Source organism: Lathyrus oleraceus, chromosome 3, assembly GCF_024323335.1.
Source record: "Lathyrus oleraceus cultivar Zhongwan6 chromosome 3, CAAS_Psat_ZW6_1.0, whole genome shotgun sequence".
NCBI classification, from domain to species: Eukaryota; Viridiplantae; Streptophyta; class Magnoliopsida; order Fabales; family Fabaceae; genus Lathyrus; species Lathyrus oleraceus.
Window position 1 is genome coordinate 260362107 of NC_066581.1, and position 12132 is coordinate 260374238.

Below are 12132 nucleotides of genomic sequence, written 5' to 3' on the forward strand. Positions count from 1 at the left end.
TTGTGTCACCACGTCATTGTAACAATATTATATGTAATGCATGCACAGAGTCATCCATAAACATGCTTAGTTTTAAAATAAAGAAAAGTTTGGTTGGATGATATATTTTAATAAAAAATAGTGTTAAATTTGTTTGTAGTCTTTATAAATATTCTAATATTTAATTTGTTTTTAAAAAAAGAATTTTAAACGATGGTTATTCTAAAATTTTCCATCTATAATTTTGATATCTATCTTTATTTGATTTAATTGAAATTGAGGTGATATATCACGTTGCATGCCATGTCATTTAAAGTCAACCTAATGTTTGACTGTAGAAAAATACTTTAGGTTGAGGTGGTTTCAAACCTCTATAAATTCCAAAAGAATTCCAAAAAAAATATTTTATGTCGCTGCCACCGTCCATTATTCTATCTTCAACGTTTCATCAAAACCACTTTGTATTTTAGATTAAAAAATTACAACGACAAAAATAAAAGACAAATTAATGAACTGAACAAAGGTAGAGTCAGCTAATGCATATTTCATTGAGCAAAAGTTTCAAGTTCTTAACTTGGTTTGTGGTGGAAGTTATGGTGTTAATAGGGAGATTAAACACAAAAGCTAAAGCTCTGCATATTTAGTTATACATCTTTCTCATTCAAAGCTCTGCATACCAATAACAGCTTTTGCATCTAATTAGTGTTAATATGTATATGATCATCTTTCTTGTTCTCTAATCCAGGTAGTGTTGAGCAAGTATGCCATGTGTTTGATGATATGACTCAAAGAAGTGTTGTTTTGAAATCTATACTTACTAGGTACATTAAGTGATGTGAATTCAAGCTGAAATTACCTTAGTAAGAGCAGTTACAGGAAATGTGAAAATTAGTAATTCTAGCTCTAATAACATTGATGTGTTTCTTATAGAAACTATACTCATCCAACACCAATAACATTTATGTATTTTTCATAGATATATTAAAAGAAATAATGAGTGCATTGGATTCTTGTGTCTACAATATGAAGAATGCTTTAAAGAAGAATGTTGTTAATTTAAAGCTTACTGATCAAGAAATTGATAAGAATAGCAAAGATCTCTTGCATTTGAACATTTTCTTTCAATTGTTTCTTTTTTGTATTTTGTTTTCTAGTTTAGAATATCTTTTGTTGTTTCAGTTGAGCAAATAATATTTGTGATTTGAGTTGATATGTGGCTGAAACTATTTTATTGTCATTAATCTGATTCAAATATTTTCTTTTACGAAATTGCTCTATAGTCTTGACTTTGATCATTCCTTGTCATTTTAATCAGATATTGTGCACTTTAATGATCAAATTTTAAAACAAGTCTTAAAAAACATTTAAGCGTTGTAAAAATTTGATTGTGATGGGTAAAATTGTAAGAGGATTTACACTTCCGACTTGAAGTATTAGTTTACACTTGTTAACACCAGAACTCAAAAACAAATGTGGGTACAATATTATAAAAGAAAAAGTTTAATGAAGCCCCTTGAACAATATTTTTTCAACGCAAAATGGAAAGATTCTCTTTGACTGGTTTTAGAATCACAAAATTAGATAGACACAGAAGTAGAAGCAAGAAAGTTATATAGACGAGTTAGAGATGGTGGCAGCGACATCAACGGGTGGAGGACACACTCGTGGTGGCTATAAGATAAAGCTATCAAGGGAGAGTTGCGGTGATGGTGAGAAAGTTACGGGTGATAGAAGCAGGTGAGAAAAAATGAAGGAAAAGAATATGATTTTGTGTTTATGTTTTAGGAAGGTTTTAAACCCCCGCAATCTAAAGTATTTTTATAGTTGAGTTTAAGTGACATGACAAGTCATGTGGCGTGTCACGTCAACTTTCGTTAGACCAAATAGATGACATAGACCAAAATTGTGAATACAAAATTTTAGGAAGATCATTCTTTGAATGAAATTTTTTTAGCGACTAAAAATCAATATTGGGATATTTATGAGGACTAAAAACATATTTAATCCTAAAAAATAATAATTTTTTTAAAAATTTAATCAAAATCAATTATTTATATAAAAGTTATGAAAATTTTACAAAATGTTTTGTTTAAGTTGAATTTTTTTTTAAACAATAACTAAAAAAATCAAAATCTATCTCACACTACTGTAAAAGTCAAATTATTTATTATTAACCTTTTATGATTTTTTTTTTAAAATAACCATCTTTTTCAAAAAAAAGATGGCCAAACATGGATCCTTAAACCAAAATATCTTCCAAAGGAAGGAAAGAAGACCAAGTTTCCACACAATACCATGGAAGAGGGGAGACTTACAATATCACTAACTAGAATGTTTATGCCTTTTATGTCACAAATTTAGCGCTATGTTAAGCAATCGTAATTGGACTTATGTAGAAATCACAACTACTTGAGACCGGACAATAGACTTTTGGTGTTAATGCATGTTGGAGTCATAGTATTATGAAATATGCTCATTAAACACACCACACACAAAAAATATGTAAAAGGTGTGGCATAATCTCATTCATACTCATGTTAATCTTTCAATCAACTAGCATTAGGACTTTGAGATGTCATTGGCCAACTGGAAATGAATGAATGAAGAAGGGGAATTAGATGAAGGGGAAGGGCATGAATGAGATCGCAAATTGGTCAAAGGAGGACTTTTACCAAATTAATATCATTCATCCATTTTGGGAGATGGAATGTACATTCTATCAATCCCCTAAATCCAATGATATAAACTTGACAAAGTCAAATCAACCTTGACCAAGGCCTAACAACAAATAAGAAACTCAAACAAGTCAATACAAATGGTCAACACAATTTAAATGACATTTATTCAATTAAAAATAATAAAATAATGCATTAAATTCAAATAAATTTTGTCCAAATCCTAAAATCCCATCAAAACACCAAGGAAATGGCCATGAGATTTATCATAGGTCAAACAAGGTCAAAGAACCTTGGAGAAAAAATTTCATAATTTTTGGACATTTAAAAATATTTTTAAACAATTAAAAACAAATGCAAAATCAATTAATTCATGAAAAATGTTAATAATGATCCAAAAAATAATTTTAATTCAGAATATGAAAGAGAAAAATATTTGAAGATTTTTGGTGAAAGTCCCATATTTTTTGGATCAATATTAAATTTAATATGAATTATTGAAGAAAAGGGAATTAAAATAAAATTCAGAAAATGCTAAATTACGTGGACCATCAGATCTCCCTCATTAATTGAGGTGGCAGATCTGATGATCCAAAACGCGCGCTCCACATACACCTGAGTCAACCGCGTGGCAAAAGGAGTAATCACAAGGAACGATCCAGATTAGAACATGAGACTTGGATCAAGTGGTTCAGATACAAGATACGTCATCCCCGGAGCCAGAGCTCCGGTTGTCTTCTCCGGTGAGCTTCACCGGACTGGTCATCATGAACCATCACCAAAAAAAGAAACAGCGACATGATCTTAAAGAGAAAATGGCACTGAGCTCGAATCTAACCTTCAATTCTTCCAATTCCAAATATATTAAGAGATATGTGGAATTGAAAAATGAGGTACATGAACTGAGTTGCTTCATTTTGGCCTCAAAGCAACTCAATCTTCTTGCCTACATTGGTAGGACTTTAGACAACCAAAGACTCAATGGAATTGAGCAACAATTTAAGAGAATCGAAGAGTTTAAAATTTCTGCAAATTACCTTCAATGGAGGTCTGAACACGATGGATCTTGATCTGAATTGTGCTTGGCTTCACTTCAATTTCTTGCAGGAGATGAATGGAAAGGTTTAGAAGCAATGGATTCCTGGAGAATTGAATTCCAAAATAGTGGAGATTCAAGCTCAAATTCAAATGAATTCATCAGGGTTATCCTATGAGAGTGAAGGGTTTTCAATGGAGATTCAAAGCTGGCGTAATGTGTGTGTTATTTCTGAGCAAATGGAGTTGTATTTATAGCGAAATCATGTGATATTTGCACACTCACTTCTACTTTCAAAAATTGGCAAAATGATGATGCAAAGCTGCATGGGCGCGCATAGGCCCATGGAATGATAGCTGAAAGTCCAAATTTGAAGTTCAAATGCTTTGAAGATTGATTGTATTGCAAGGCACATGTGCATTGTTGCTTGAAGTTGGATCCATGCCAAATGATATCAGCCCGCTTAAGCCATGCGCAGCCTATGCATTTCTCATCCAAAATGAATGAATTTGAGCTCTTTGGAAAGGTGAGATCAAGAGGAACAAGCTTGATGTTGAACACTTTTCATTTGGATCTTGGAATTTGGAGAATTTTTAGGTGGAAGTTTGGAAAAATTTGACATATCAAAATTTTTCTAAGTGACAAGCCATATGTCTCAATATTCCACCTTGCTTAACTTTTTATAGGAGCTTCAAATGAGAAAAGTGTCTTCATAAAAGTTGTAGGTATCCCAAAGATCTTTAAAATGGTCACCTATTTCATGTCATTTGGATTTGAAATGATAGAGTTATGCATTTTTGAAGTTTGGAAAAATCACTTGATCATTGGTATAGGTCAAAAGTGACGTATAATGTAGCCTCATATCACATGCTCAAAAAAGTTTAATTAGCTCCCACTCCAAACATAAAAGTTGAAGTAGACACATTGAATTTGATTGTGAAACTCGGAAATATTTCATCTCATAAAAATTGAGCAAGTTATGACCTTGGGAAGTTGACTTTCAAATTAGGGTTTAGACAAAATGACCTATAATGTTTCCACATAGAAAATGATTTTCCAAGCAAAATTAGATCTAGGTCTCAAAATGAAAGTTGTTTATAATGTAATTTAGAGTAAGTTTAATCTTTTAATCATTTTCATATGGTGAAAAGTGTAGGAGATAGGGTCTAGGGAGACCCAATTTTGATCAGATGGATCCATCTGGCCAACCACCATCAACCAACTTGCTAACCTTCAATTCTCTTGAATTTCTTGGCTCATGGTAGATCATATAGGCATAAGATAATGAATTTTGAAGTGTCCCTTGAGAAATTTGATTAATTGGTGAGATAGCATATTGGAGAAGTTACTCAAGATACCCAGTCAAACTAGGGTTTCCAAGGCAAATCACCCTCAAACTCTTGAAGAAGACTTGATCAATATAACATGTAGAGATCATTGGCACTCATATATGATGTTCATAACCATTCTTGGATCAATTCTTGGTTGTGCTTTTTGTTCATGAGGGTCTTAAACCCTAGATGTGATCAATGAATCAATGAGATCATGCCCTACCTACAAAAGAGTTAGATAGATGCAAAGACATATTTTTGGTTTTTTGGTTAGTGAAATGATATAATACAATTATGATATAATCACAAAGTGCTTGGTGATCTCTCCCAAAATAAACCCAATGAAAGAGGGGTAAGGAGGATGCCAAGATATGATCCCAATGCTTATGCTTGTGATGGAATTGAATGAGGGATCTTAGGGTAAAAATTGGGGTCTTACAACTGCCCCTATTTAAGGACATTCTAACTGAGGAGGCGAAGGTTAATATCTTCATGCCGACTCAGTAGAATGGGCTTAAATAACAAGATAGAGAAATAAATTTTGGTCCCTAAGCGACCTCATGATGCATATGACATGAATGCAAAAGCTAATGCTCTATGGGGAAATATTGCCACAAAGGAAAAAGAAATCAGAGAGACCGAAAGTCCGCAGGAGCATAATGCATTCCATAAGGAAAACTCATTGGGAAGACAGAGACTCTGGGGGGGAAGGAGTTATACGTAGGCCAGTCTACGACTTAAAACTACTGGTGGACTAGAGGAATTCCACAAAGTGGAAAGACTCGGCCGGGGGAATAACAACATCTGCAGGGGAAAGCGATTTCACTAAGGAAATGCGCACTCAACTCAATTGGGGAAGAAATAAATTTCAACACAGGAGAAGCATAAATATATTATCTACTACTTGTTACTGGGTATGGAGATAATAAAGGTCTGTCAGAGAGAACATCCGTCACCGGTTAGGATGAACATATCAAGGATGACTCGCTGGGAACCGCCAGGAGGGGGTATCATTACCGGTTACTGGGTAAGAATAGCCTTGCTGGGGAAAACTGCGGAAAATAGGATTTACAACTACCAGTTACTGGGCAGAAGACCAAGGGTGAGAGTATTTGTCATCGGTTAGGATGAACATATCAAAGATAAACTCGACAGGGAAGAAAAATCCGTCACCGGTTAAAGTGAACATATCAAGGATAGCCTTTCCTGGGGATGTTCAGGAGGATATCCGTCATCGATTAAGATGAACATATCAAGGATATACCAACTGAGCAAAAGGGAAGAATTACATCTATCGAAAACTGGATAGAAAACCGTCGAAGAGAAAATCCATCATCGGTTAGGATGAACATATCAAGGATTAATTCTACGAGGGGACAAATATAGGATTTACAACTACCGGTTACTGGGTAGAAAACCAATCAAAGAGAAAATCCGTCACCGGTTAAGATGAACATATCAAGGATAGACTCTGAAAAAGGGAGAAAATAGGAATTACATCTATCAATTACTGGATAGAATACCAGAGAAGAGAAACTCCGTCACCGGTTAAAGTGAACATATCAAGGATTGACTCTGCACAATAATAAAGCAGGATTTACAACTACCGGTTACTGGGTAGAAAACCAACAAGGAGAAAAAAATTTGTCATCGATTAAGATGAACATATCAAGGATTAACTCTCTGAGGAACAAAATAGGGATTACAACTACCTTTTTACTGGGTAGAATACCAAAGAATAAGAACATCTGTCACTGGTTAAAGTGAACATATCAAGGATGGACTCACGCGGGGGAAGGAAAGATATCTGTCACTAGTTAAGATGAACATATCAAGGATATACTTTCAGGGGACTCTACTGAGGAGACCAAAGGGTACTTTTTCCGGGTATTGGGCAAAAAGTAACAACTGCAAACTAAGAAGAATATTACCAGTTACTGGGTAATAGACTCTTAGGGGACCAAAACATCTATCTAGGTAAGAGCTAGAAAGAAATAATCAAACAAGACTCAACCCATTGAGGACATAACTCAATGGGAGTAATTCCATCCAGAAAATCTACTGGAGAGGAACTAAAATAACAATCATCCACGAGGAAACAAACTCAGTGGGGTAGCAGAGAAAGGTTAAAGTCTTTCTGCTTAAGGGGTTGACACTTCTACAATTGAAAGAGGACAAACACCAGATTTGGTATGGGGATAAAGTACCACCATAACAGAGAATGAGAATCTCAAACAAATCAAATATGAAGATGCAGGATATGCAAATCATGAAGTTGTATGAACGTATATGTATATGTATATATAATGCTTATGCTGATAAAACGATCACGAAGGATACAGAGGTGTCGCAGAGAAATTGAACCACCGGTACAATCCTCAGTCAATCCACAAAATATGGAGACAAACTGCTGGAGAACAAAGAGACCAACATCCCAAGGGCTCAACCCTGGCTGGGGAAAGAGGAGATCTGCTGAGGAAAGAACAATGTCAACTCTGTGGGGAATTTTAGGTCAATACAATAAAAATGGGAGACAACCCTAAGAGGAAATGTCAAATAACAAAAGCTGCTCAGAAACTAGGAGGAAACTCTGACTGGGAGCGAAGATACAACGATTAGTGGGGACACCAAGGCGATCTACTGGGGAAACATCAAATATCTCTGATGAAGATCCACCTGCTGAGGAAATACGAACTCCGTTGGGGAAGGCCGAAACTCTGATGGGGAAAAAGGATACGCCACAGGGTATCTGAATCAACCAACTTAGCTGGGGATAAAGAAAGAAGCTCCACTGGGGATCGAACGCTCCACCGAGGAACTGAATCAACACAAACGTCTAGGGATACCCAAAGAGTTACTGCTTGGGGAACCTCTGATGCTTCGCACTTAAGGACTTCCTATCCATTGAAATGATGTTGATATTACTGTTACTTGCTTTGGAAAAGTTCTTGCTTTTATATTTTAAAGAAAACTTGATTTTGATTTAAAAATTTAACTTCAAAAATGATCATAATAAAATTTAAAACTATTGGCTGAAGTAAAATAAGAGTAGAAACAATTGGATAAAATCTCAACTTTATTTAATAGGATGGTAGTCTGTAAATGACAAGACTCCATAGATTCTACAAAAGTTGAAAATGGAAATTTACATGGAAAAGGTTACATTAAATACAAATGATCCTCGATCCTCTACCAAATCTTGATATCCACTGTGCTCTTGACCTCTACGGGGATGATGAACTGATGTCAACCCTTGTGCTCAAACAAGTCCTCAAAATTACTAAAGCTCAGCAGAATGCAATTACTTGCCATAATCCCTAATTTTTGCATAAGTTTCCCCAGGGTGGGGTACTCAACTTATCCGGAAATTTTTCTGTTTTTATGTCTCTAATTTTTGCCTGGACCGCCCTTTCGGGTTTTCAATCCACCAAGACGCTCATTTTTGCCTAAGCCGCCCTTTCGGGTTTTCAACTTAGCGAGTTGTTCTTTTTCTTTTTAGGCGAAGTATTTCTTGACTGCATCTGCGTTCACGGGACGAGTGAACTCTTCACCATCCATAGTTGTAAGAATCAATGCACCGCCTGAAAAGGCTCTCTTAACAACATATGGGCCTTCATAATTGGGAGTCCATTTTCCTCTGGAATCTGGTTAGAACGATAAAATATTCTTGAGCACAAGGTCACCTTCTCTGAACACTCAAGGTTTAACCTTCTTATCAAAAGCTTTCTTCATTCTCTGCTGATACAACTGACCATGACACATGGCAGTTAATCTTTTCTCTTCAATTAAATTCAACTGGTCAAACCTGGTCTGACACCATTCAGCTTCAGTCAACTTGGCTTCCATGAGCACACGCAATGAAGGAATCTCAACCTTTACAGGGAGCACTGCTTCCATACCATACACAAGAGAGAAAGGGGTTGCCCCTATTGAAGTGCGGACGGATGTACGATACCCATGCAAAGCAAACGGGAGCATCTCATGCTAATCCTTATATATTACAACCATCTTCTGAATGATTTTCTTGATATTCTTATTCGCAGCTTCAACAGCCCCATTCATCTTGGATCTATAGGGAGAAGAATTATGATGTGCAATCTTGAAGTCTTTACAAAGAGCTTCCACCACATTATTATTCAAATTTGATCCATTATCATTAATGATCTTACTTGGCACACCATAGTCGCATATGATCTGATTCTTGATAAACCTCACAACAACTTGCTTGGTTACATTTGCATATGATGCCGCTTCAACCCATTTTGTGAAGTAGTCAATTGCCACTAAAATGAAACGATGTCCATTTGAAGCTTTGGGATAAATCATCCCAATCATATCAATTCCCCACATGGAAAAGGGCCATGGAGAAGAGATAACATTCAATAGTGTCGGAGGAACATGAATCTTATCAGCATAAATTTGACACTTGTGACGACTTCTTCACAAATTTGCAACAGTCAGATTCCATTGTCAGCCAATAGTAACCTGCTCGCAACATCTTCTTCGCCATTGCATGTCCATTGGAATGAGTACCAAAGGAACCTTCATGCACTTTGGTAGTCAACAAGTCTGCTTCGTGTCTATCCACGCATCTGAGGAAAACCATGTCGAAGTTTCTCTTGTACAGTATATCACCATTCAAGTAGAAATTACCGGATAATCTTCTCAAAGTCTTCTTATCTTTCAAAGATGCCCCAGGCGGATAAATCTGACTTTGGAGGAAACATTTGATGTCGTAATACCACGGCTTCTCGTCTTTGACCTCTTCAACAACAAACACATGAGTTGGCCTATCAAGACGCATCACGGATAAATCGGGAACTTCATTCCAATACTTTACTACAATCATCAATGCCAACGTTGTAAGAGTATCTGCCATCCGGTTTTCATCTCGAGGAATATGATGAAACTCAACCTTTGTAAAGAAAGTTGAAATTCTCCTCGCATAATCTCTATATGGTATTAAACGGAGTTGATTTATCTCCCACTCTCCTTTGATCTGATTTACAACCAAAGCCAAATCACCAAAGACATCCAAATATTTGATTCTAAGATTCATGGCCTCTTCAAGCCCCATAATGCAAGCTTCATATTCTGCCATGTTGTTTGTACACTTGAAAGTCAATCTAGCTGTAAATGGTAAGTGTGTGCCTTGAGGAGTAATAATCACTTCCCCAATGCCATTTCCATATTGATTAACAACTCCATCAAATACCATGCCCCAACGGGAACCAGGTTCTGGCCCTTCTTCTAGCAATGGTTCATCACAATCTTTCATTTTCAAGTACAAAATCTCTTCATCAGGAAAGTCATACTGCACTGACTGATAATCTTCAATTGGTTGGTGAGCCAAATGGTCAGCCAAGATACTACCTTTGATCGCTTTCTGAGATCGGTATTCGATATCATACTCTGATAACAACATCTGCCAACGGGCAATTCTCCCAGTTAAAGCAGGCTTCTCAAATATATACTTGATTGGATCCATTTTGGATATCAACCAAGTGGTATGATTCAACATATACTGACGCAGACGCTTAGCAGCCCAAGCCAATGCGCAATAAGTCTTCTCAAGCATAGAATACCGAGTATCATAGTCGATGAACTTCTTACTGAGGTAATAAATTGCAAATTCTTTCTTCTCGGTCTCATCTTGCTGACCAAGAACACAACCCATACTATCTTCGAGCACAGTCAAATACATGATCAATGGTCTTCCTTCGACAGGTGGAGACAAAATCGGAGGTTCAAGCAAATATTCCTTGATACTATCAAATGCTTTCTGGCAATCTTCGGTCCAATCACAAGACTGATATTTCCGAAGAAGCTTGAATATAGGCGCACATGTGGCAGTCATGTGGGAAATAAATCTGGAAATATAATTCAAGCGGCCGAGAAAACCTCTGACTTGCTTCTCAGTTTTGGGCGCAGGCATCTCTTGTATTGCTTTGACCTTGGCAGGATCAACTTCAATACCCTTCTCACTGACAATAAAGCCCAACAACTTACCAGAACGAACACCAAAAGTACACTTATTGGGATTCAAGCGCAGTTTATACTTCCTTAAACGCTGAAATAGCTTCAACAAATGCTCAACATGTTCCTCTTTATCAATCGATTTAGCAATCATGTCATCGACATAAACTTCAATCTCTTTATGCATCATATCATGAAAAAGAGTAGTCATTGCTCTCTGGTAAGTTGCACCAGCATTCTTTAGACCGAAAGGTATCACTCTATAATAGAATGTTCCCCAGGGTGTAATGAATATGGTCTTTTCCATATCCTCGAGTGCCATCTTAATTTGATTATATCCGGAAAATCCATCCATAAACGAAAAGACTTTGAATTTAGCAGTATTGTCTACCAACATATCAATATGTGGCAGAGGGAAATCATCTTTCGGACTGACTTTATTCAAATCTCTATAATCAACACACATGCGAACTTTTCCATCTTTCTTCGGCACATGCACAATGTTGGCCACCCATTGCGGATACTCAGCAGTCACAAGGAAACCAACATTAATCTGCTTCTGAACTTCCTCTTTGATCTTCACAGCCATATCAGGATGCATTCTTCTCAACTTCTGCTTGACTGGCGGGCATTCTGGCTTCAACGACAATCTATGCTCCACAATCTAAGAATCCAAACCAGGCATGTCTTGATAGGACCAAGCAAACACATCTGAATATTCTCGAAGAAGATCAATCAACCCCTTCTTAGCATCTGGACACAGTCGAGACCCAATCTTGACTTCCTTCACATCATCTTCGGAGCCCAAGTTGACTAGCTCAATCTGCTCTTCAAACGGTTGAATAATATTTTCATCTTGCTCAAGAAGACGAGACAATTCCTCACTCACCTATACATCACTTTCCCACTCGGCTTCAAACACATAGAATTCAAAATTTGGAGAAGGAGAAGGATCATTGTATTCAATGGGGTTAGGAACCAACCTGCGTAATAATTTCATATTTTGATTTTAGAGAAGTGAATTTGTGACCAAATATTATGCAGATGGACAATTATATTGTTTATTTATATTTTTTATGATTACCATTTTCAGAATAAAGCAAAAAGTAAAAATAAACATCAAAGATGTGGATGA